This window comes from Micromys minutus (genome assembly GCF_963924665.1).
Source record: "Micromys minutus genome assembly, chromosome: 8".
Taxonomy (NCBI): Eukaryota; Metazoa; Chordata; class Mammalia; order Rodentia; family Muridae; genus Micromys; species Micromys minutus.
In genome coordinates, this window is record NC_137977.1 from 56,406,356 (window position 1) to 56,433,809 (window position 27,454).

Below are 27,454 nucleotides of genomic sequence, written 5' to 3' on the forward strand. Positions count from 1 at the left end.
CTTAGGAATTTAAATTTAAATTTAGGAATTATATCACAAATCTTGTCTCTGCAAACAAGAGAGGAGGAAGAGATAGAGACAAAATCAGAGACAGTGACTTGGCAAAGGAAACCATGCTTAAGGCAGTTGAATATAAATGCACTTTCATTATTTATGTCTGTTTGTACATTTTAAAAATCCTGTGAGTGCATAAAAGTGCAGCTCAAAGAGGAGTTGCTACGACCGCTTTTCTCCCAAATCTTCAGTATTTTTATGACTAGCTGATTGTATGTATTGGTTGTTATTGATGTTACATATTCTAAGCATCTACATACATTTAATGCTGGACCAGAACATTCTCTGTTGCTAAGACAAAGTAAACTATTCTCAAGTTTAATTTCTAGATTTGGAATTCTTTGAGGCCTTCAACATGCAAGTGTGTATAGATGTCCAAATACTGTTCAGGATGAACAATTTATATAGCTTCAATTTAGAAAAAAGAACAGGGGAAATAAAACTTCCAGCTTACTTTTTATGCTGCCACTAAAATAATATTTGAGGAGCATTAGTGTACTGCTTAGCACAATAAATACCAGGCCAAGCATCTCATAAAACTCTGAGAGTCATTCAAAGGCAGGTCAAGGATAATTATTTCATCCTCTTACTGAGAATACTCCATTTAAACCAACAAATACAAGGGACTTACCGTTAAGTAATTTGGTACAAAAATAATCTCAGCACCTATCCATTATAACTCTGATACTTGTATCTGCCTCTTGTTCAGTTTTGTGAGTTCCATGTATGTATTATGCCTGCACACAATCAAGTGGACATTGTAGGACAAGGTCAGGTGTGCATCCCTCATTACATTATCCCCCTGTCTTTGTAACTTTGTCTATGCCGTACTTCTGAAAGCTTCATGATTCTGAAAATTTGTGAGTGTCCATCTCCCTTTATCCTACCAAAGTACTGGGATTGTAGACTCTGGAGCTGAGCATCTGGCTCTTTGCCTTCTCGCTGCCTTTTTAATTTTTGTTTTAGTTTCTATAAACCCTAGCTATCTTGCCTCAAATCAGATTGCCTAATATTTGACTGTGATAAAAGTGGAAATTTCAAATACTGGAAGAAGTATGTATATCATGAAGTACTATAAAATCTTACAAAATTGAAGATCCATTTCTAAACAATAGTGGATTTTTTTTTCACAAGAAATTCAATTACATTAAAAAACTTCTACACAATGTATTTAAATTATGGAGGGATAAAAATTAAAATGTGTGTGATTCACAGTAGTTATGGGAATTAAAATTTAGATTTCATAAGGCATATATTCTATTGTGATATATCAAAGATTTAGATCTAATACATTAGAACAAAAAATAAAAAGTTTTAAAAATGTAAAATTCTAGAATATGTATAAAATTGTGTTGCAAAAACTAATTCCATTGATTAGTAAGAATTTTCCTGTGTTAGTCATAATAAATGAAACACGTCACTTGGAGAAAAATGTATACAATTGATTAGTAGAAAATTCATGATGTCCTGTTAAGTTAAATATACAGTATTAATAGAAATATTTATGTGTGTGTTCACACACACATGGGCATATAAATATGTGCCAACACACAGATACTTGTGTATGGTATAAGGGGTTATTTTGGAAGTAGGAGGGGGAGGTATAAGAGAGGCAGTTCTTAGGAAATTGTAAAGTATTGGCAAAGGAACATTTATGTTGAGCTTTCCTATCCCAGATCAGTTTAAGGGATTAGAGAGGACATTTAACATGCATTTTGATTTTGCTTTTACAGTCAGGGATTAGCTGCTGATCTACCTATAAAAAGTCAGTAATGTGGGAATAAAAAACAAGACATCTTGTCTCACCAAAAGCATCACTGCTGCTGATTCTTTGGTTTGCATTTCATCATGACACAGTCTAGTATTCAAAACATCATCAGGAATTTATGTAAAATTTCATTTAGGAAAATATTTTATATTTTCTTATATTTTATTAAAAGTTTATTACCTTCTCATCCCAAGTAATTACATAATTGCATTAATTACATGGCTCAGTGCTTAAAAGAAAGATGCTTAGAATACCACTGATTCAATAATAACATTGATTCAGATACAAAAATAAAATAAATGTGCTTCTCATATAACTTCTAAAATATTCTTTGTGTGTGTTCATACTTGGTATTCATACTTGCTTTATATAGACTTTTGTATTTACATCTAATTAATGTTCTCATACCAAACATAGCAGGCATAAAAATCAACCCAAGACTCTGTTTTGTGAATAATCAGTCACACATACATCACACAGCTTTGCAAATCAATAACCTATAAGTATGCATATGCCTTTCAATGGTCTTGAGTACCATTACCTGCCTTAAAGAATAATGTAACCCAGAATGTCAACACCATTGTTATGTACGTACTGTAAAGCTTATTCAGGTGTCTTCATTGTGAATAGAAAAATAACCCCACAAAGCTACATGTCAGGTTTCTATTATATTAGAAAGAGCTATTTTGTGCTTGTTTAATTTCGGTTTTAAAAATAAACCTGAAAACCAAATGGAGCATAAATGTAAGCTGTAAAGGCTTAAAGAGAGAGCTGTGGATAATTATTCATTACCTTATATTCTAAAGCACTAACTCTTGAAAAAGCGCTGACTTGATTGACTAAGTGGGGTCTGTAAAGTGCTCAGAGATTTAATCCTTCTCTTGCATTTTATGGATGAAGGAGTTAATAGTCAATGACTTCTATGGCATCACACACTTCATCAATACCAGAAGCAACATTAAAACTATGTTGCCTCAATTCCAGTCAATGACCTTTCTCTGTTATATAACCACATTTAAAAAGTAAGGTAATAATATTTTAGTGTCCTCCACTATCACATTGTGTTGTGAAACAAAGTAGATGTCCTAGTCAAGGTTTCTATTCCTGCACAAACATCATGACCAAGAAGCAAGTTGGGGAGGAAAGGGTTTATTCAGCTTACACTTCCACATTGCTGTTTATCACCAAAGGAAGTCAGGACTGGAACTCAAGCAGGTCAGGAATCAGGAGCTGATGCAGAGGCCATGGAGGGATGTCACTTACTGGCTTGCTTCCCCTGGCTTGCTCAGCTTGCTTTCTTATAGAACCCAGGTCTACCAGCCCAGGGATGGCACCACCCATAATGGACTGGACCCTCCCCCCTTGATCACTAGGTGAGAAAATGCCTTACAGCTGGATCTCATGGAGGGAATTCCTCAAGGGGGTGCCTTTCTCTGTGATAACTCCAGCTTGTGTCAAGTTGACACAAAACCAGTCAATACAATAGACCTTCCTTTTACTATTTGTTTATCCAAAATACAAAGTACATTATCTCTTCTCTGCACAGTAAGCAAACATGAAAGTTGATAGCATTTTCCAAAAATTCTCCATTTTTCTATTCTAACTTGTTTCTCTCTACCTTATACATTGCATCACTGAAACAACTATCCTCTGTGTTTTATTCCTAATCTAAACATTCCCACGTTCACTTGTTAATATACACTTTATTAATGTGCAGGCAGGAGCGATGGTACTCAGGTTTTATAAGAATGTTCCCAGTCTGCATGGGGAAACAACACCATCACAAAAGAGCTTCCCTCCTCCTCCTTTCACTTTGACAGTCAGAAAGGATGAGTTGAAGAAGACAATAAATGATATGAAAGAAAAATTAGTGCACATGGTGGGGAGAACAGCAGAGGTGAGCGCTTGCTTATGTATAGAACTGACTGCTTGAATGTAATGGAAAACTGTAGAGTAAATTAAAGCAATAAAGCTATGGAAATTGCAATTTGGAGATCTGCTATTCAAAATACAAGTTTGATATTTTGTGATACCACAGATACTGTTTTTTTTGAAGTCACAATAAAAACCTTAAAATTAGGTAAATCACCTCCAAATCTTCCATTGGCAAAGATCATGGTCATAGGACCCTTGCATTACAGGCCTCCCAATGGGGCTTATTTTGTTGTATAATGATTGTTTGTCATATTTGAATAACCACAATTTAAAGGCAAAACTGTCAGATGGACATATTCTCCATTGGTGAGTTTGTTATCCTCTCACAAAACTTCTTGCGTTGCTCTCATTTCTTCTATCCTCAAGACTTTCCCTCTGACATGATGGCCTTCTCTCTTCATTCTGATCCACTGAGGGATTACATAACTGTAACTGACCAATGACTCCAGATCAAGTTAGTGATTCTTTGGGCACTTTCTAAGCCACTCTAGCACTTGCTTCACTAGATTTTTATCTACTGTTTATTGTTTGCTTTTCCTTTTTGCTCCCATTAGTTTTGAAAGAATGCCTGTTTTGGACATTCCTCTTAGTATTTTCAAACTTTATAACTATGCAAAGAAATGTCTACTCTTTAAGCAATTGATATATTTCATATTTTGTCAGGATGAACTCTGCATTTGTGTGTATATGTTCCTGCATTTTTGTGTGTGTTTGCTGTTATCTGTAGTTGTTATCTATAATGATACACACAATACCATTGCTGTTACCCATGATGATAATCATGAAACATCAAGCATTAAACAAAACTATTTATAATTTTTTAAATTTTATAGATAAGAAACTGCCGAATCAGCCCTTGTGTAGTAACTTTTTATGAACATTCCATACGTTTGTGTCTGATAATAAATATTGAATATTTGATTAGGCTTAAGTGAATTTGTGAATGATTCAATATAATGGAACTGATTAATGAAGCTGATTTCAAATGCTTTTCTTCTGTGTTCTGGCTTTTCGATTTCTATAGGTAGAGGTAAGGTTCCATGCTTGCTGTCTGTTCCCGTTAACTTGGGTTTCTCAACTCTTTTAAGGGTTAGGGATATGCAGTTATTTTATACAACTTTATTACAATCAATCTACAAGTTCATTTAAATACTTTTTATTCACTTTAATTTTACTGATATAGTTACTCAGGTTCATGAAAGTGAAGTCACTTCACTCATATTTATGAACCCATACATGGGAAGTCTAGATGGTATCCACATCTCCCAAGGTGAGAATCCCTTGCTCTTTGAACACATCACTTATCACTCTCATATTCCCAGAGATGATGATTGTGATGATGATGATGAAGATGATGATGAGGATAAAGATGATGATGAGGATGAAAAATATGTATGTTGATTTACTGTCCTGTCAGTACATATTTTTTATAATCATTAAATATGAGAACTATCTAAAAGACAACATTTTAAAAGTATATTCTAGTCATAATTTTTGAAAAAGTCTCTCATGAGAACAGCAGAAAAAGATACATAGTAGAAACAGATCAAGACTGTAAAAATATTGCTTGTGATTGTAACTGCAGACACAGCAAAATGGAAAAACAGAGTTTGTCTACTAAGTAAGACATGTGTGTTGTTTTGGCCTGTATGTTTATTTTTGGATAATTCCTTCTCAGCATTTGTCTTCAACTATTAACATCTGGTCACATACCTATACATTTTTCTATGTAGGCTTTATGTCACTTGTACTTGAGTCTAAGTTACAACACAAACCAGATGCACTGTTGGCAGAACTTGAAGTTGAATACCTCATTGTAGCATAGAATATTTAAGCATGATTGATTACATTGACAAATACTTTTTTTCTGTTTTGGTTTGATCTTTCTTTCTTTCTTTCTTTTCTCTCTCCCTCCCTCCCTCCTTCCCTCCCTCCCTCTCTTATGTCTGCCTGTCTTTCTTTCTTTCTTTCTTTCTTTTTTTTTTTTATAAAACAACTTTATTTTACAAAACAAGGAAAAATATACAGATTTTAAACATTTTTTGCTTAAAATTATACATTTTTTGTCAGTACTTTTTTCAGATTTTAACATAATTTTTACATAAAACTATATGAATATATTTTTTAGTCAGTACTTAATTTTTTTCAAGGTTTAATTGTATGCCTTGAAAACTTAATAGTTACAATGAGTTAAAGTACATGTAAAACAAAATGTAACATGGAAATAGTTAAAGTTTTCTTGTTTTGTAAATATTTTTTTTCTTTTGTTTTCTTTATTTCTTAGACTTCATACAGTCTGTGAGTTGTTTCTGGGGGAGTGCAAGCCTCTGGGGTTAGCAACCCACTATCAGTGACTGCATATTATATCTGTTCTTTTGTGACTGGGTTATCTCACTCAGGATGATATTCTCTAGATGCAGCCATTTTCTTAAGAATTTGGTTAAGTCATTGTTTCTGGTGGCTGAGTAGTATTCAATTGTGTATATGTACCACAATTTTTGTATCCATTCACCTTCTGAGGGATATCTGGGTTCCTTCCAGCTTCTGGCTATTATAAATAGAGCTGCTATGAACATTGTGGTGCATATATCTTTGTTGTGTATTAAAGTGTCTCTGGGGTATATGCCCAGAAGTGGAATAGCTGGGTCTTCAGGTAGTACTATATCCAATTTTCTGAGGTATCGCCAGACTGATTTCCAGAGTGGTTGTATTAGCTTGCAAACCCACCAACAGCGGAGAAGTGTTCCTCTTTCTCCGCAGCCTTGCCAGCATCTGCTGTCATCTGAGTTTTGGATCTTGGCCAATCTGACTGGTGTGAGGTGGAATCTCAGGGTTGTTTTGATTTGATTTCTTTCTTTCTTTCTTTCTTTCTTTCTTTCTTTCTTTCTTTCTTTCTTTCTTTCTTTCTTTCTTTCTTTCTTTCCTGGTTTGTTTTAATTTTGAGCTATGGATCTTGCCTAATGGCCAAAAGTTGATGTCTGCAGTAAATTGAAAATGCATGTCAAGTTCAAGAAAATTTTTTCTTCTAAGGTACTGAAGAATAGAATTGTATCCAAGGTGAAAGGAAAGCTTAGAACAAACCATCTTCCAGATGCTCAAGCTCAATTTTCTAGCTGAGATACTGAGTTCTAGTACTGATTTTCTGGGATACACCGAGTACTTCCTTTGGTGTTGCAGTCTGACCTCTCAGGTTTGCTTGCTCTCCTCATAATTACAGACCAGTTAATGGGCTATAAATGAACATAACACATTCAATAGTGCCTACATTTGTGACTCAGAAAGCCCAAATAATGTACAGTATGGCTGTAACTCATGATGTGCATGGAAATCATGTGAGTCAGCTTTGCTACCTTAAATAGGTTTCTCTTCTAAGACAGAAGAACTTGAAAACAGATGTGACTGTGTGTGGTTTCTAATAAAAAGGTGCATAAAAGTAGAAATTCCTTTATGACTTGTGTTAGTTTATTAAACTATTTTCCTCAAAATAACCCCTCAAAATAAGAAAAAAAACATTTTTCTTGTAATTACATGTTTCCCTACAAAATCAACCACTTTGGAATAGGCCAATACTTCAAGAAAATTTCATCTTTCCATTTAATTGTGTCTGTCTCTGTCTCTCTCTGTCTCTCTCTGTCTCTGTCTCCATCTGTCTCTGTCTCTGTCTCTCTCTCTCTCTCTCTCTCTCTCTGTCTCTCTCTCTCTCTCTCTCTCTCGTTTGTGTGTGCAAGTATACATGTGGAGGTATGCATGCCACTGTATGACTTGGAGTTGTTCTTCTACTATTATGGATTCCAGAGATCAAACTTTTGTCATCATTCTTCCTGGCAAGTACCTTTACTTACTGAGCCATCTCCCTAGTTAGGTGTATTTTCTTCAAAAGTAAACATTATAGTAGAAAACACAGTACATTTGATGACATATAGTCTAATCAAGTTAGTAAAAGATTCTTGGAGCTACCAAGTGCTTTTAAATTTGTCTTTTGATGAAGACAACATAATTGCATTTAATAAAAATACTTAGAAGTAAAAATAAATTGCTTCTGATCTTTATGAGAAAACTTTTAGTGATGAATAAAAAGTCTTAAATACATTTATACATTTTTGTGTATTGTTTCTAGAAATATAAGTGATAAAATATTAAATTGTGAAAGACATTCATGAACATAAAATTATTTACATTAATTATTTGTAATAATAAAACACTAGACAGTGTAACAAAGGACAAATACCCGATGATTTTCAGAAAATTTTATTCTATTCATATCTCCTGTTTAAAGAACAGATTCAATTATTTTCAAAGTACTGTAGTTGCATAAACTATGGAAACTTATGTATTAAAACACTGTTGTCTCTCCACCTGTCTGCTTGGCCTAAGAACTTGAAATGATGCTTTTAAACCAATATGTGGAGACACTTTCTAGGGATGTATTACAACTGGGATGCTCTGATGGGAAATGAAAACTTTGAACATAACCATGTAACTACATGATGTCTGCTAGATATCTGAAAATATGGCCATGTGGTGTATCATGGTGAGCAAAGGTTTTGTTAGGAAAACATGAGGAAAAGACCAAAGAGCCACGCTCCTCACACTACTCCCAGAGTGGCAGTGCACATCTGTAACCTCAGGGCTAGAAAGCAGAGAGAGGCAGGCAAATCCCAGGAGCTAACTAGGTAGCCAGTGTAGGCAAAATGAAAGATTGTATCTATTGCCTGCCCCTTTCCTCTAACTGGGATGGATTGCCTAGGCTCAGTAAGAGACAATGCACCTAGTCCTATGGCAACCTGATATAGCTAGGAGGATTGGTATCCATGGAAAGCATCTCTTTCTCTGAGAAAAAAACAAATGGGGGTGGAGTTAGGGTAGAGACAAAGGAACTTGGAGGAGAAGAGGTAGGGGAAGCTGAGATGGGAAGGTAAAATAGATAAATAAGTTAATAAAATAAAAAGACACACTAAAAATTAAGGAAGTAGTAATAAAGACAGGCAGTGCCAACCTTTTCATATGCCCATTCATATGCAGGTATACATACATAAACATATACATACATAAGCACAATCCTTCAGATAGACAGACACATAGGCAGACATGCATGCACCTACTCATACTATGCAAAGCAGCACTTGTGGGTGTCATTTTCAGGAAAGTCTGGTACAAAAATAAACAATGTAAAATGTATCAATACAAAATGCATAATAAAGTACAGCCCAGAACAGTAATGATCCCAATTTGGGGGAAAACTGTGTAAAATACAAATTACACTGTAGAAAACCAATCACACACCATCCATCAAAGAAATCAGAAAGAAAGGTTCAGCATGTTCATAATACTGAAAGGAACAGACAGTGAGGTAATCAGAAAAGATCAGGTATTTCACGAGGAAAGATTTTCTACTTTATCAAGTATTATTAACAAGTCAATTGTGTTAAGGCTCAAAAACAAGTAGTCAGGCCCTTAGCAGGGACATTATCATCAGTCTGATGTGATTAAATTTGACTGAGTATATGTAATACTGTATGTTAGAGAATTCTTCACAATAAACCAGGGGTAAATGAATTGGGCAGGGGGAGTGGGCTTTAAGATTCTTTTTTAAAATATAGAAAAACATTATAGAGTATTTATTTGCACATAGGTTGGGAATGATCCAGTTGAGAAAGTTAGATGACCCGAAAAGAAAGGAAGGAGAAGCAATGTATGAATGATATCCCAAGGAGCTTCACACTACACAGCTGTCACTTATGAGAGACACAAGAGCACATATGGAAGCAGTGCCAACTGGATACATTTGGCATCCCTTGGCATCCCAGATCTGTGCTCCTCTGATGTCATCTGTTTCTCCAGTATAAAGGGATGGATTGTCATTATCAGAGAGTGAGGAAGTAGTGGAGGAGAAAGGAGAGAAACACTATACCATGCAATCATGTGTTTCATTGATCCTGAATCACGGGTCAGTAAAGAAACACACATAGTAAAACGAAGACAGACATCAGGGGAATGAACCTCTCCTTACCCATATTCTACCTTCAGGGCTTTGAGTCCTGCTGGTTGAGAAGCAGCTAGAGATACTTGGGTTAAGCCTTACCATTTCAGTTCTTGTATCATACTCTCTCTGAAGCCTGAGCCACCCACACATTTCTATTTTTGTAATGTATTATGTTCCCCGTTGACTTAATCCAAACAGGGAGTATCCAGACCTAACTCCCCTGGGGATTCAACTCTTTATAACTCCAGTGTGTAAGGTACCTTAAAAAGTGAATTCTCAGCTCCTCAAGCCTCTGTGTGAACACTCAGGCCTGTCATTATATTTTTAAGATTTCATGTGGGTTGCAGACAAAATCAGACTCAGAGCCACAGGATATTTTCTTAAAGACTCTCTCTTTCTATCTTAACTGCCTCACCTATCTTGAACTTCAGGCTATGTATCCTTTTCAATTTTATTTTTAGCTTTCTTCCTTGACAGTCGATACCCAGTATATTCACCAAAGATTGTCCCCTAACGTTTTTTCAGCGTCCCATCAGATCAGCAGCTTCCTCCTTACCACTTAGAGCGAGTGCCTTTTCACTGACCCATCTTTTCATAGAACTGCAAAATGATGGAATTTAAACAATTGATATTTCCAAGTTTCTATCAGTATAACATCAGATTCACAAGACACGTAAAAAACTTTCTGAACAGCTTTATTTTTGTTGTTAAATAAAAGCCATTGTGGCTATACATTAAACTTCTCTTCAAAATGAATGCCAGGAATTTAAAATGTTTGTCAAACCAAAAATACTCCATATATCATGAGAAAAAAATATGGATCAATAAACTCCTATATCTATATACAGAATAACTATTGGCCTGAAATTTATATTTTTTATAACTGCAAATCTGTGTTTTCATTGTTTTAAATTTCATGGCCAACATAAAAATCAAAAGCAAACTGTTCTGTCTATCTCTTTCTCTATTCTTTCTTCTCCACACTCTCTTCTTTCACAGTTCAATAAAGATTGTCTTTCCACTTCTCTGTAGACTTTGAATCCTTGCAGAGTAACTCAAAGATGAAAAAGTGTTTTATATCACTTCTCTGCGATGACATTTTCTTTTGAACATAAATAACAGGGAAGCAGAGAGTTGACCTCCAGAGCACAATATAAATATTCCACAAAATGACACTGTCTGCTAGTAAGTTTGTTTGGTACTGCATTCTTATGTCTTTAGTGTAGTTCAACCAAAAACATTAAATAATTTATGTGTTTGGAAAGGACTTATCAGAAAATAAAAATTAGGGCTGAAAAGATGGCTCAGCAGTTAAGAGCACTAACTGCTCTTCCAGAAGTCTTGAGTTCTATTCCCAGCAACCACATGGTAGTTCACAACCATCTGTAATGGGATCTGATGCCCTCTTCTGGTGTGTCTGAAGACAGCTACAGTGTACTTATATAAAATAATTAAATCTTTTAAAAAGAAAAGAAAAATGCCTATGTGCAGATTTAAACAATCAACAACTTACTGATTTTAATACCAATAGAAGACTATACATACACTGATTCATATGTCAGAAAACAACTTAGAATGTTTTCTAAACTAATAAGTTGAAGATATTTTAATATATATTTTAAATAATTTGAGAATATCCTTAAAGAGCTATGTTCAGTATAATGTTTTGGTAAGGTCTGATTTTATATGAATTTTTGGAAATTATACCATGAAAATATTTATGACATATTATTCTTTTAATATTTGTTTTCTTATCCTAAGCCTTATTGTTCTTACATTTTGTAGGTGCTAAATGATTAGAGTCTGTTGATAGATCACATTTTCCATGTTCATTTCTCAAGGTCAGTTTTAGTTGGAACTATCTTCCAATTTTATAACCGAAGAGAATTAGAGTCTTATCTTTATAACTTCAGTATCTTCATGTTTAGAACTATCTAACTTTAAAAATAATACTCAAAGAGAACACATATAAGTTTTATTAAGGAACAAGGATGGGGAGTGTGAGAAGCTCATGGAACTCTATGAACGGCTGGAAGAGCTGGATGCTGATAAAGCTGAGATGAGATTCTCAAGGATCTTACACGGATTGGGTTTCACACCTGCCATGAAGCACAAGAAGCTGAAAGACTTCTGCTTTCTTTTTTGGATGAGAGTTGCTCTTGCTAGGGGCCTCTTTATTTGGCCCTTCACGCTGCTTCTGGACAAGTCTACCAACTACCTGGACCTGGATCCTTGGGTGTGGCTGGAAGAGGAACTTAAGACTTTTAACTACATCCTGGTCCTTGTGTCCCATTCCCAAGACTTCCTGAATGGGATCTGTACCAATATCATCCACACGCACAACAAGAAACTGAAGTATTACACGGGTAGTTATGGTCAGTATGTGAAGACACGGCTGGAGCTGGATGAAAACCGGATGAAGAGGCTTCACTGGGAACAGGACCAGATAGCCCGCACGAAGAACCACACTGCCCAAGGTTTGGACATGGCAGTGCCAAGCTGGCCTGGCAGGCTCAAAGCAAGGGGAAAACACTCCAGAAAACGATGGCATCTGGACTGACAGAGAGGGTTTTAAGTGACAAGGCGTGTCATTTTATTTCCTGCCATGTGGTAAAATCCCACCGCATGTCGTTATGGTGCAGAACGTGAGCTTCATGTATACAAAAGACAGGCCTTGCATCTACAGTAATCTAGAATTTGGCATTGGCCTTGACACGCGAGTGCCTCTGATAGGGTCAAGTGGAGCAGCGGAGTCCACTCTGTTGAAGCTGCTAGCTGGACAGCTTCTGACTACAGATGCAATGATCCAGAAACATTCTCATGTCAAGATAGGGCAGCAGCACTTACAGGAGCAGCTGGATCTGGACTTTTCACCTGTTGGAGTGCATGATAAAGTGCTACCCAGAGATCAAGGAGAAGGAGGAAATGAGGAAGATCATTGGGGGAAATGTCCTCACTGGGAACCATCAGGTGAGTCCAATCCGGAACCTGTCGGATGGGCAGATGTGCCGAGTGTATCTGGCCTGGCTGGCCTGGCAGAACCCTCAAATGCTCTTTCTGGACAAGCCTACCAGTCACCTGGATATTGAGACCACTGATGCTCTGGCAGATGCCATCAATGAGTTTGAGGGTGGTATGATGCTAGTCAGCCATGACTTCAGACTCATCCAGTAGGTTATACAGGAGATTTGGGTCTGTGAGAAGCAGACAATCACCAAGTGGCCTGGAGACATCCCAGCCTACAAGGAGCACTTCAAGTCCAAGATGGTAGACGAGGAGCCCCAGCTCACCAAGAGGACCCAAAACGTGAGCCCTCAGCCAGGTTTGGGTCAGGAATGCCACCTAGAGACTGCCAGCTGATACCTGACCAGCCACTTAGGACAAGATCCTGGTGCTACACTCCCACATGGCTGCAATTCTGGCCCCAGCCTCTCCCCCAAGCCTGCCTTTGCTGCATGTTATCTCCATCAAGGCAGCACCTGTCTGTGTCCCACCCTCCTTCCTTGTGTCGGTCTGTCTGGACTCCGCTGGATGTTCCCTCCAGACCCTTGCTGGATTCCTTGCCTTGAAAGGTGCAGCTAGGGGTAGCTAGGTTAACCCAAGGGCCCAAGCTCTGGGCTGGCTGTGGAAGGATTCAAGAGCCTCATTTTATGGGTGTCTGTGATGTTGGAGAAATACCACCAGCTCATTACCCTCATTCCTTTATTACTTCTTATGGGAAGCCCTGGGCCAGGGCTTAGTTCTGGTCAGTATTTTAGTAATTATTTAACAGTGTATCATCTACCCAGTCCAATAAAGGAGGAAGCTACAAAAAAAGAAAGAAACTAAACAAGAATACCTATCTTCAAAACTACAAGATTGTAATGTATCTACCCTAGAAACTAACTTATCCATGGTTTAGTTTACAAATTATGTAGACAGTTTTGGGGTATGGGTGCAACTGCCCAAAAAAGAAAGAAAAAGTTCCAACGACTCACCTTTTGTTTCATTGTGTTTCTGAAAATGCATGTTAAGAGAGTTGTTTTTGGCAGTTCCTAAAAATGTGATGGTATATATCTAACGCCATTCCCTGTACTATATGATTTATCACAAAAGAGGATCCTATATTTTATAACAAGAATATTTTCCTTTGAATTAGAATATGATACATAATGCAATAACAATTCATAGCTATTTTTCTATTTTTACACAATTGTAGATATTATATTTTAAGCTCAAAAAATTGGGTATTTTTCAAGAACAATGTTAATTCTGACTGAAAGAAAGAATACTGAAAAGGAAGTTAAAACAAGATAGCTCTCTTTTGTATCAAATAAGAACTATTTGAATATCCACAAGTTGTAAACTCTTTATTGAGTGTCTATGTTTTTAAAAACTTCTTTGTACTAAGTATATTAGTGTGGTCTGAGAATATGTTGAGTTAGTAAAGAACACCAATAATTCCTATTTTATGCCTCTCTGATTATGAGCAAGGTAGCTCAAAGCTGTTTGGACTTTGCTTTGTTTGAGGTGGAATTGCTGTACAATAATTGTCAGAAAGCCTACTATTGAGGAAGACAAAGTCTTTCTTGTGTTATGTTTACAATCTAAAACTCAAATTCTGGTCCAGTTACTCCAAGGTAGTTTAGGAATCCAAGAAAGACCTTAGGAGATAACACAGCTGAACATATGGAGGGAAGTTCAGATTCATCAATATCAGAGATGATGCCTTTTTCTGCCTGGGAAATGCAGAATCTCTGTTGTTTATATGCACATGAACTCTGGCTGCATCACAGATGCTCTGATACCAAACTTATCAAGTGTCCCAAGCTAAGTTTAAAGCAGTGCACAGCCCGATTTTGGAGACAGATAATAGTTAAGACTGTAGAAAAATATGGTTTACAAGAAAATTGATGTTACTTCAAAAATGTTATACTAAATAAAATAGCCAAGGTTTTGATAAGAGATAATATGTTTTCCACATATAAAGTTCTTGGTCACTAGTTAATACAAATAATTTGGGGGTCATAAAATCTGAAATAGCCTGGACGCTACAAAAAATATGCATGAAATCTATAGTTTGAAATCTGTTATCTTCCCAAAATGTAATAATAATTAAAACTAATATATTGACATTTTTGTCACACACAACTGGACCTTCTCTGGGCACTGCCTCACCACAGTGCTCAGTAGCAGTGGGCAATATCCAGGAGGAGGGAAACTTAATGATAAGGCTGAATAACTTCTTTACTAAACTCCATTTTAAGGTCTGTTTGAGAAAAATGTGGACAGATGAGGTTTTGGTACTTCTAAGTTATATACCTACAAAAATCATAAAAAAGGAAGAACATAAAAACTGGCTTCCAAATAATTGATACACTATTGGCATATTAACAGTATATAATTTAAATGAAATACATAAAACAGCCATTCCCCAAGGTACATGAAGCTCATGAAGAAAGTATGAATGATTTTTCCCAATAATTATTTCTATTCTATCCTTCGAAGGATTTCAAAGAGTGACATTAAGATTAGTAAAATGTCCTAATTCTCAGTCAGAAGATCCATCACCTTAACAACAGCTATTTGTCTAAAATCCCATGACAAGCTTACTTGAGTAACTTTTGTCCAATGTAGAATCATTCTCATTCCTATACATCTATCTATGTTTCCTTTCTCAACAAGTATTATTTTTTCCAATATTTTTAAGTAGCCAAAAGCTGGTCATTGAGAATTATGGTTATCTTTGAGTCTCAACTAGATGGGATCTAATATCATCATAGAGACAAGCATCTGTACCTGAGCATGATGTAATTTCTAGGTTGTGTTTATTAATATAAGAAGATTCTTCCCTAACTGAGGGCACTAATGTCCATGAGCTAAGCATGTAAAAGTGAGGTGATCCCTAGCATGTGCTGTGTTCCGCTTGCTGATTGCATGTGTCTTCTTTCTACCAGACCACAGGCCTTCACCAACTGTAAGTCACCACAATCCCCACTTCCAGCAGCTGCTTTTTTCAGGCAATTTTGTCAAGGCAACAAGAAAAAAAATCACAATTCTTTTGTTAATTTGGTTATCAGCTGATTCTAAAAAACAAAGATGCTTTAATTTCTGTCTCTTACAACTAGTGGGCAAAACGAAGGGGGGGCATCTGACATACTATCCTAGAAAAAGACCCAATTTCCAGTGCTGTAGGTTTCCTGATCATATGCTTGTATAAGGAAAATGGCTTTTTAAATTCATTTGCATTATACTAATTTAATTTTTTATATCATTGCAGCATCATGGAGTCCCAGAAGTTATATAGCATATGAAATAGATTATTCAATATATTTAAACAACATAAATGTTTTGTGGAAATCAGTTTTTAAAAGCTGAGACATTTGTATGTGTTGGGAATGTTTAAGTTAAAAAAATGAGAAATTAACTTTGAATATTTAAAAAGAAACAATAGTCTAGAAGGTTTTTAAACTCTACGTTAGCCTAATGTGAAATGATCATATCACAATTCTGAATTTCAGAAACTACTTCATATGATTGATAAGAACATACTAATATTATGTTCTATAAAAGCCTTAGAATATTATGCATACATAATTTTATGGGACTACACATCTATTTACATGATTTTTTTTCTACTTATAAGCGATAAGCTGGGATAGATAAGGCCATTGCTTTCTGTTATGGGGTCATCATTACTACCTTGAAAAATATGTAGTTGAGGCATTTATTGCCAGATTCATCTTAATAAAAGCAATATAAATCCTAAAGTTTAAAAACCAAAACACAAAATAAAAACACTGTGCTACTGCTAATGGTTCCTAAGGCACATTCTGATCTGGGTAAGAGCACTTCCAATTACCTGTTATAGCGTTATTTGTCTGAGCTGAACTCACTTGTGTGGGCAACAGAAGCAATGCATTTTCTATTAGACTATTAACTTGGACACATAGCATATTTAGACTAGCTACCTGGGCCTTCTGAAAATTATGTGTTTTCTCTGTTGTTAGTATGAAAATCCCTTTACTGTCCTTTAATATTTCTTTATCAATTTGCATATAATAATTTTCCAAGCTTACATATTCCTTTCAAAAATGCTGAAGATCTTTCTTCTGAACTCTGAAAGTGCCTCACTGATATAAACCCATATTTGCATACTTGAAAATACTGCTGTCATTTGGTGAGATGCTAAGCAATCATTACTTGACTAAGCAGTCAAAATTCTATACAAGAACTGCACTATCAGTAAGTCATATAAATTGGAGGCTCTCAAGAAAGAAAGAAAGAGCAGAGAAATAATAAGGGAAGAGACAAAAATGATTACGCTAAGAACATTCAGTGTGTAATAGCTGAAAAGGCAGCACGACCATTATACCTGAGTGTTCCTGAAGAATAAATGTGGTCCTTTCTAATGGATCCGAAGACTTAAGAGAGATACCTATGAATCTAGTTGCTGGCAACTTGCATATGGACAGGTAGATACAACATGATACGTTTAGCACAGGTATTTTTTTCATCTTCTGGGTGTTGCTTTGTTTCTCTGTCAATCCTCTACCTACCAACTTCAAATGATCCACTTTTTTCATATGATAAATTGTCAGAATATTTTCAGTGACAATGGGAAAGATTTTGCATCATATTTGTGCTTTTGTGCTAGAATGCTGCTGTGGGATTTATCAGGGCTTTTAGTTTGTTGTAAGTGAAGCATGTTTGAAGCAATATACAGGAGAATAGCATGAATATAAAGAATGACCATATATCAGACATAGTCCCAAATGGTCATTTTCTACAATGATTGAATTGCAAGCTACAAATATTTCCTAATTTAGACAATGCCCTGGAATTGTTTGCTCAATGGGCATATCCTGTATAATAATAAAATGTTGTTGGCTGACTAAAAAAAATCAAATCATATTATCAGAGGCTACTCAGAACAAGCACCATGAAACACCTGTATGACTCCATGGAATTATAACAGGAGTACAGGAAACTTTGCTCCAAATTATTAACTCACTTCTCCCCTATCTCTTTTTTCTTTCTGAATTGATTTAGCTAGTGAGGGAAATATTTACTACTTCCAAACTGTGCTGTTTCAGCTAAAAAAAAAATGATAAGGCCTTTTGAAATCAGAAGGCTGGACACTCAGGGGAATCTGGAAAATTAAACAAAGGCAAATGTTGAGAAGAAATCTTCCCGTTGGTTGACCCCTAGGTAATGATTTTCTACTAAGTTTGGTAGAGCAAAGAACAAGGGTGATGGGGTTGTCTTAGATCTCTTTGTGTTCTGGGGAGACTGCCCAGGGATGGAGAGTCATGGAAGCTGAAGAGGTCATTAGAGTAAAAGTACAATGCAGAGGTGGTTTACACAAGCCTTAACTTGTACCTAGTTCTCCTAGGATGCAATATTGGAAAGACAATTATAACCTTGTTTCCTATACTTGGGTATAAAAGTCTATACATGAGAAAATTGATAGGATCATTTGTCTTTATAAATTCATATAAAATACAAAGTTTTAAGTCTATGAATTTTCCTGAATATAACTGCCATATTTGAAGAATCCTTACTACATTACATTTTGAATGTGTATAATAATAATATGAATACATTACTGAGTACAGACTTTAGTTCATAAAAAGATTCTTTGATTCCAGGTACTCTAGATTATAATAGTTTATGATAAGATTAAATTGTACACTGTCTTTGGTTTTCCATAGCTGTATTCTTCACAGCTCTACTAAATAACAAAAGTTCTGAAAAACAAGGTGAATGAAAATTAACTTACTGCTTCTTCAGGATTTGTCTTCTTTCTCTATGTCTTGGTCATAGAGACAACTCTGACATGTTAGAATATTTAGAGGCATCACTGTGTCTCTTTATTTCTGCTTTGGTTCATTAATAATTTTTGTTTGTTTTATATGATCTTGTTAAATAACAATCTGGTATCTCTGTTTCCAAGCCATAGTGTAAAATATATTTATTCATTTGAACTTTAAAATAACATAACATGTGCAATCTGTTTTCAGAGAAATTCTACTTATGGTGATTATATATGTTAGTCTATACTGATGGTCATAATCTAATACAAAATCATCATCAGGAAGAGATAGTGAGACCGAGATAGCATTTGCTCTTACCCAAGGATTATTTTGTTTTCTACACCAAGACTATACTTAATTCCTTGGCATTAAATCATTTTATTTTATTAAATGCTGATGTGGACTTGCTGGAATCTGAAATGTATAATGTAGTAATTTTGGCCTTGTTTTTCGCAGAACTTCCTCCATTATAAAATGAAGAGTGAGGCAGGATGTCAGAGCCCTGATGAGGATTTCTTCAGTGTCCTGTGTACTGTGCTTCCATCTTCTCACTTTGGGAAATTCTGTCACCTTGGCACCCTTCTTTGTAAATATTCAATATCAGTGACTATGTCTCACAGATTGCGGGTTTAGTAAACAATAGAATGCACCAATGTTTTATCATAGTGGTCATCATACCGTAGGCCTGTCACTGTTAATATGTTGTTTTGTTTTTATGACATATCAGTATTTTATTTATTTATTCAACCCTTAAATTGATGTGTTAACCTCTCTAGTCGCTTCTGATGTGCCTTCCTTTAACATATTTATCCAAAGGAAGATAGGATATAATTAACTAAATTGGCAGAAAAGAATAGATTAACCTGTTTTAAAAGCATTACTCTAGGTGCTTAGGAAAATAAAATACCACATTTTTGTCCTTCTTCCAGAACATTCCCTGAGACAATAATCTTCCTGGAAGTTAGTCCTCAACTAGTTACCAAATGTTCAACTAAGCCAATGGTTTACCTTTCTCTGTTACCCCACTTCCTATTAGTGCAACATCTCTCATATTTACCATCTTAGAGAAGGTATAGATACAAAGAAAAAGCGTTATGCTTTTGAGAGTTCTAATAAAGAGAAAGAACCTACTACTAAATTGAAGACTCTTGAATCGGCTCCAATATGAGCAAATTATATAACCTAGATAAACACTGTGAACAAGATGTGTACATACAGTGCATAGAAAAAGACAGATGCAGTAATTACAAATGTATCAAATAAGGCCCAGGGGTCACATGGATATTGTGTCAGCCTCTATCAGTCCTTCAAAAACAATGTATGACAATACTCCTCATATTACCTTGTAAAAGAGAAGAAGCTAGAACACATCATACATTTTCTCTCAACTCAGTGTTACCATCATGGAAAACTAGAGTTTCAGGAATAAGGAAAAGAACTAAAAAAGAAAAAAGACATAAAAAAGAAAGACATAAGCAGAGTAACAAAGAAATAAAAATAATAACATACTTCATAGAAACATTTGTCTGATGTGCATACTCTAAACATTTTCCAAGAGAATATTGCACTAAAGAAGACATTGCTAACTACAGTGACATGAAAAGCCTATGGAGTTACTTTTCCCTCTGAAATTCGGCAGTGAAGTGACAGCTAAGATGGCTGAATTCTTAGACGGGAAAGACATAGAGAAGAATAAAGAAAGTACTTGCCTTAGACTCTGAAAAACAACAGGAAATGGTAGGAATGCGTTAGATTAAGGGAAGAAAAAGTCTGAGTTTTCACCGGGCTTAAAATATCATGGCTAGTACTGAGTGGACACGCATTATCCAGTGTCTCTTCATTCTGACAAAATGTTTCTCAGTATTAGCTGGAACATTTCATTTCCTGAGATTCTCTCTATATGAAATAATCTATAAAGAGGTCTATAAACATAAAGATAATGAAGTAATCTCTATCCTTAGTCTTAATTTCTTTTGCAAAACACATAAACATTCTTCCAATACTCAATAGTTGAGCATCATCTGCAACATGAAAATAACGTCTCTGATAAAACTCTCATCACTCTCATAAAATGCTCATATGTCATTTCTTTGTCATCCCCAAAATTGTAACTAGATTTGAGGTTAAATGTCCTTGTCATGTATTAGAGCTCACAATTATTAGTTTTCCTTGTAAAGCAAAGGCATCTTAAAGAATAACCTTCTATGGAACATAAAATTAATGATTTTATAGGTTGTTTCTGTAAATGAAAGTTCTTATTTTTTTTTAAACGATTTTATTTTTCAAAACAAAGATAGATGTAAAGATTTTAAACATTTTTTGCTTAAAATTATACATTTTTGTCAGTACTGTTTTTTCAGACATTAAAATAAATTTTACATAAAACCATGTGAATATGTTTTTTAGTCGGTACTTGATTTTTTTCAAGGGCTTGACAGTATGCATTGAAAACCTACTAGTTGCAATAAGCGTAAAGTACATGCAAAACAAAACGCAACATGGAAATAGTCAAAGTCTTCTTGTTTTGTGAATATATGTATAGTTTTTGTTTTCTTTATTTCTTGGACTTCATACAGTCTGTGAGTTGTTTCTGGGGGAGTGCAAGCCTCTGGGGTTAGCATCCCACTATCAGTGACTGCATATTATGTCTGTTCTTTTGTGACTGGGTTATCTCACTCAGGATGATCTTCTCTAGATGCAGCCATTTTCTTAAGAATTTGGTTAAGTCATTGTTTCTGGTGGCTGAGTAGTATTCCATTGTGTATATGTACCACAATTTTTGTATCCATTCGTCTTCTGAAGGACATCTGGGTTCCTTCCAGCTTCTGGCTATTATAAATAGAGCTGCTATGAACATTGTGGTGCATATATCTTTGTTGTGTATTAAAGTGTCTCTGGGGTATATGCCCAGAAGTGGAATAGCTGGGTCTTCAGGTAGTACTATATCCAATTTTCTGAGGTATCGCCAGACAGATTTCCAGAGTGGTTGTATTAGCTTGCAACCCCACCAACAGTGGAGAAGTGTTCCTATTTCTCCACAGCCTTGCCAGCATCTGCTGTCATCTGAGTTTTGGATCTTGGCCAATCTGACTGGAGTGAGGTGGAATCTTAGGGTTGTTTTGATTTGCATTTCCCTGATGGCTAAGGATGTCGAGCACTTCCTCAGATGTTTTTCGGCCATTCGGAGTTCCTCAACTGAAAAAGATTTGTTTAGCTCTGTACCCCATTTTTTAATAGGGTTATTTGATTCTCTGGTGTCGAGCTTTTTGAGTTCCTTGTACACCTTAGATATTAGGCCTCTATCTGATGTGGTGTTGGTAAAGATCTTTTCCCATTCTGTTGGTTGCCGTTTTGTTTTCTTGACGATGTCCTTAGCCTTACAGAAACTTTGCAATCTCATTAAGTCCCATTTGTTAATCTTTGACCTTAGAGCTTGAGCCATTGGTGTTTTGTTTAGGAAATTTTCTCCTGTGCCTATGTGTTCTAAGGTTTTCCCTACTTTCTCATCTAATAATTCCAGTGTATCAGGTTTAATGTGGAGATCTTTAATCCACTTACACTTGAGCTTTGTACAAGGAGATAAAGTTCTTAAAGTGGGAAAATCTGCATATGGCTATTTCAGTCTTTCTGTGGCAGTGAGGGCAAAGACATGAGATAGAAGTATGCAAAGTGGTTTCTTGATATGCTGAGCTATAGCAAATCGTTAGTGCTTATAACTATAAAATATTAACTAACTTTGTATCTATTAAGGGTCAGAAACTGTGATCCCTTTATACATTGCTCATAAAAATTTAACGTTTATTAATACATATACTGGTAATGCATCGCAGGTTTAGATTGGAATTGTAATTAGTGTCTGGCTATTACTCCAAAGTTGATCAAAGGAGTTAAGAGCAGTTGTTGTCAGGACATCTCTGGTTTACTTGCAAGGAGCTATTGGTCTCCTTTGCTCAAACAAACAAACATTTTCCTTCCCTTGTGACACATCAGAAGAAAGCCCTGCTCATCTTTTGATGAGCTCTGGCTTGACAGACTTTGTTTTGGATGAAGGTATGTAAAATCATTTGAGAGCTATCAGGAGTTACTCAGATATTTGTAAATACTTACTTTACAATCTATGCTCCCAGGATGAATTTCTGGAATTTCATAATTGCCATGTTCTTTAGAGTTTGAAATGGGAAAATGAAAGACACGATAATGATATGCCCTGAATAGGATTGTGTCCTCAGAAAGAAACATAGACCCTTCTTTTTATTACAAGTATATTCTTCTTGTGTGTGTGGGGGGGGGCGGGTTACTTCCTTTTTCCCCATTCATTAATTTATTTTTCACTTTACTTCCTGATTACAGACTTCCATTCTCCCAGTCCCCAGCTCACACAGCACCTATACCACCCCCTCCCTTCTTATGTTCTACTATTCACTTTGCAGTATTATCAATTTTCTGTGAATGCTTTTATGAGACAAATGAACCTATGTTCTTTTGAAAATGTGAAAAAGAAGTTGAAGTAACAATGCTCAGTTTTACTCTGAGAGTTTTATCTTCGGATCAGGCCCTTCTATACTACACATGGTTATCTAAAGTTGGCTTGCTTTCCTATCCTGTCATGGTTTGTTTATATTCCCCATTACAGTCAAAACATTCTTTAAAATTAAGTCATCTAAACCACGATTATTTTATGACATATCATAGGTATTTTCATCTGTATTATAATTCATATGCAATGTGTACCTATTTTAGGATGATTTGAAGATTAACATATAGAAAACTGTTCTAGTAACTGATGACACAGTAGCACTTGTGACACTTGCACAGATATTGTAAGGGTTGAGCCCCCAATGCATTATCCTGGTAAACAGACCATAGAGAAGACCCACACATCTGTAGCACACACATAGCTCAACTTTTCAGGCAGAAGGTGCTATTTTAAAACTCTATATTATTACTAAAAACAACTACTTTCTTATTTTAAGTATCAGAAAGGATAAATTATGTTTACTCAGATGTATAATGTCAAAGCACATTGTAAATATTTCCCTTAGTTTCAGGTATCAGATCATTAACTTGGATGGCATACTGCCAAATCCTAGAAAACATAAGTAGAATTTTAGGGGGGTAAAGTTTGGGTTTTTTTCTAATGACCTGATAGTAAATTAAAGGGAAAAATTATGTTTCGATTTAACATGTGCAGATGGTTTTTCTAATATTTCCTTAATTTGTTGCATAGTGATTTAAGCAATATGTATAGAGTATTTCATATCATAAGTACTATGTTGATGCTTTAAAGCATATAGAAGGACTGGAATAGGTCGTATAAAAATACTATGTAATAGTATTTTTCCTATTACTAAATAGTAAAATAGTCCTTACTAAATAAGGGACTTAAGTTTGATGCATTTTAGTATCAACGAGGCCAGTGATAAAATGAAATAATTAAAAAATAAATCCTTCTAAAAAAACATGTGGTAGCAGTATTTTTATAAACAAAGAAACAAAACTCCAAGAAACAAAAAATGAAACAAACAAAAACCTGCAAGAATATTTTCCTGAATGATATTCTGTGAGTTTGTGAATAACTTATTTTCACACTAGCAAATATAGCTCTAATGTTCTATATTTATTAATAGGTTTAATTACCTAATATAAAATCAAAACAAGAACTCAAAACACAAAAAAATTAGCTGGACCTTTCAAGATCAGTGTCATGTTTTAAAACCCAACCTTCCACCATGACTAGACCTATAATGTCAGTGAATCTCTGTGTAATAAAACCTTCATTCTCTCCTTGGTGTGAACCTTCAGGGTAAAGTCAATGAATAGGAACACAGTAAGGGTTACACAGTACACACTCCCAATTCTCAAATGAAATGGAAAGTTCACTCGGTAAACTTTTTGATTGTTTTTTCCATCTTCATAAGGCTCATCATCAAGTGTAAATTTCACATTCTAATCTGAACAAAAAACTATCCTTACGAACATCCGTCCCCTCCCAACAGTTCTGATAAGTTGCTATGTTCTACACAAAGACAGCTGATTTACTAATGCATCAAAGAAACTACACTTTACTGGTATATTGTGATAATTTTACCCAATTCAGTATAAAAACAATTTTCAAATGAATTTAGAGGTCTTTTTTTTCAGTGTACATGTTTTTATGGTTTGAGTATTTAGATATTCTTATCTCCTTATAGGGAAATTGGGAAAAGATTTAATGAGTGTCCCCTTTGTTCCTGGCACCATATTTTCTAATTATTAAAAAATTTTCTGTTTTCAAAAGTTGCAAGAGAGCAATGATACTATTTCCATAAATTTAGTGATTAGGAACATGGGACAGAGAAGAATAACCTTCCATGTCCATGCAATAGAAACACAGCACATCTGGGATCTTGGCCAGATGTTGCGTTATTAGGGTCTGTACTGTTAAATCTCTGCACAATAAGAAAAGACAATTTTAGGTAAAGTGTTCATAAAACCTCTCAGGAATTTGTGTTCATGCAGAAAACTTCCTGATTAATTGAACATATTTTCTTGAGAAGTTATGTTTGAAGTGATGCATTATAATAAATAAAGAGAAATACTGAACCAAATAAGCATTTAGGTAAATCCGTATGATAAAATAAATCTATGTACCTATAAAACTATACAGTATTGATCATATTAACATAGGCTGAAACTGTTTAGAATAGCTTCTAAATATTTTCATTGCAACCAAAATACCCAAAACAATGCAAGTTTCATCAAAGAGTGACATTTTAAAGCCCAGATAAAATAGAGTTCAAGCAGTACCTAACTGCTTCTTATCCAAAAACCACTAATTAAGGCTTTCTAGAATCCTATAGCATCCATCAAGTTATCCATGTTTAGGCTCCTTATCAGTGCAAATAAGAACTAGCATTAAGAGTTAGATACCTTATTGCTATTACAGAAACACCCACAGAAGCATGGTTGATTAAAGCAATCAATTGTCCGTCCAAATTAAATAGCCATTTAAGTTCAGTATTAGGAAAACATCAGATACATAACTGAACAACCCCAGATCCTTCTCTCTATGGAAACCTCTCCTCCAAAGCATGTGTGTGAATGTTTATTTAGATGAAGCTCTAGAAGAAGGAAGACTAAAGTGTGGATGCTTCAGTCCTTCTTAGAAGAGGGAACAAAATACTCACAGGGGGAAATACAGAGACAAAGTGTGGAGGAGAGAAAGAAGTAAAGGCCATCCAGAGACTGCCCCACCTGGGGATTCATCCCATATACAGTCACCCAAGACAAACCATATTGTGGATGCCAAGAATTGCTTACTTGCAGGAGTCTGATGTACCTGTCTCCTTAGAGGCTGAGCCAGAGCCTGACAAATACAGAGACAGATGCTCTTGGCCAACCATTAGACTGAGAACGGGGTCCCAGTGGAGGAGTTAGAGAAATGACTGAGGCACTGAAGGGATTTGTAACCGCATAGGAAGAACAACAATATCAACCAAGCAGACCCCCCAGAGCTCCCAGGGACAAAACCACTAACCAAGAGAACACATTGAGGGACCCATGGCTTTAGTCACATATGTATCAGAGGATGGTCTTGTTGGGCATCAATGGGAGGAGAGGTCCTGTGAAGGCTCGATGGCTGGTCCAACATTGGTGGAATGCCAGGATGGGAAAGCTGGAGGTGGGTGAGAACCCTCATAGAAATAGAGGTGGATAGTAGGATAGGGAGTTTCCAGACAGGTTACTGGGAAAGGGAATAACATTTGAAAAGTAAATAAAGAGAATGTTCAATAAAAGAAATGGGTGGAGGGGAGGAAAAAAATTCGTTTGTTTCTTTTTCTCAGGTGATGATATGAAGGGTTGCCACATTTTGGTCTGTACTGTCTGTCAATCTCTCTTGTCTTTTTAGCTCCCCAGACACATAACAGAACAAGGTATAATAATAGTCATTAGCAGGCATCTCAGACAATCGCCGCACAAGTATTCACTCACTGCTTATCCACTTCAATTGCTTTATAGAAGGACCTCCCAATTTATGTTCTCCATTACTGTTTTCAGCTCTGGAAGACCATACAATTTTCAAAGGTGAGACAGAACATTTCAGGTGTCAAGATAAAAAGTAAATGGACTGATCATTTCCTTGATGTCCCTCCAGGGACAATCCCCACATAGCATACAGCCTGCTATTGGCTCTGAAGGATGAACTTCATGAAACAAATCAACAAATCTCCTGTCTCAGGCTTTCAGTAGGTCTCACCATGGAAGTGAACAAAAGGAAACAAATATTTAGAATACAAATGGAGAGAGATACAAACATTTAGAATTTGTGTCCTGGTTTCTGAGCTACAGCTGGTGGATTGTCATCTCTGCAGAAGCCCTCTTACCCTGAGTTCTACAGCATCTTTGCTTTGATTTCCCCCTGGTCAAGACATGCCCTTGGGATACAACAGGCATTATTTTTACCAGAAGTTCAGGAGAGACATGTTCCCTGACATTTCTTACATTTTAAAAAGATGTCACTTTGTTGCAGTCCATAGAAATAGATGGTTATAACTCTTAGTGAATCTCACCTAAATGTGAATCTCTTGGAACCCACAGACATTTTGAAAAAAAAAAGAAAGAAACATCCTATCTAAGAAAACTGAAAGGATGATCTACCTGCCATACTCTACTGACCTCATACCTCTGTAAATAGTAAACTTGTTGGCCTGAAAAGCAATGTAAAACAAAGATACAACTAGAGGCAATTGAACTATTTGTGATTATTTTCTCTTTCTCTGAATGGGTACTGGCAGATGTTCACCCAAATCTAATTAGATTGCTTAAGCCTTTACAAAGAAGTTTAGGATGTCATAAGAACTGTGGAACACACCACATTCATTTAGAGTAGCATACACCTTTCCTCTCTTTGACAATTATTCCATGGCTCAGTTTTAACTA

At 35.7% G+C, this 27,454-nt stretch overlaps 1 protein-coding gene and 1 pseudogene across 2 annotated transcripts in view; one reads left to right on the forward strand and one right to left on the reverse strand.

The window, feature by feature from the left end:
* Nucleotides 1-27,454, reverse strand: part of DCC (DCC netrin 1 receptor) — a gene marked incomplete at both ends in the record, with an annotated part of 1,062,613 nt that overhangs the window by 422,314 nt on the left and 612,845 nt on the right. The gene's annotated exons all lie outside the window — the stretch shown is intronic.
* Nucleotides 9,456-13,100, forward strand: LOC308423712 (ATP-binding cassette sub-family F member 2-like; annotated as a pseudogene). The gene is made up of 2 exons: nucleotides 9,456-9,628; nucleotides 11,724-13,100. The product of its transcript is annotated as an ATP-binding cassette sub-family F member 2-like (transcript).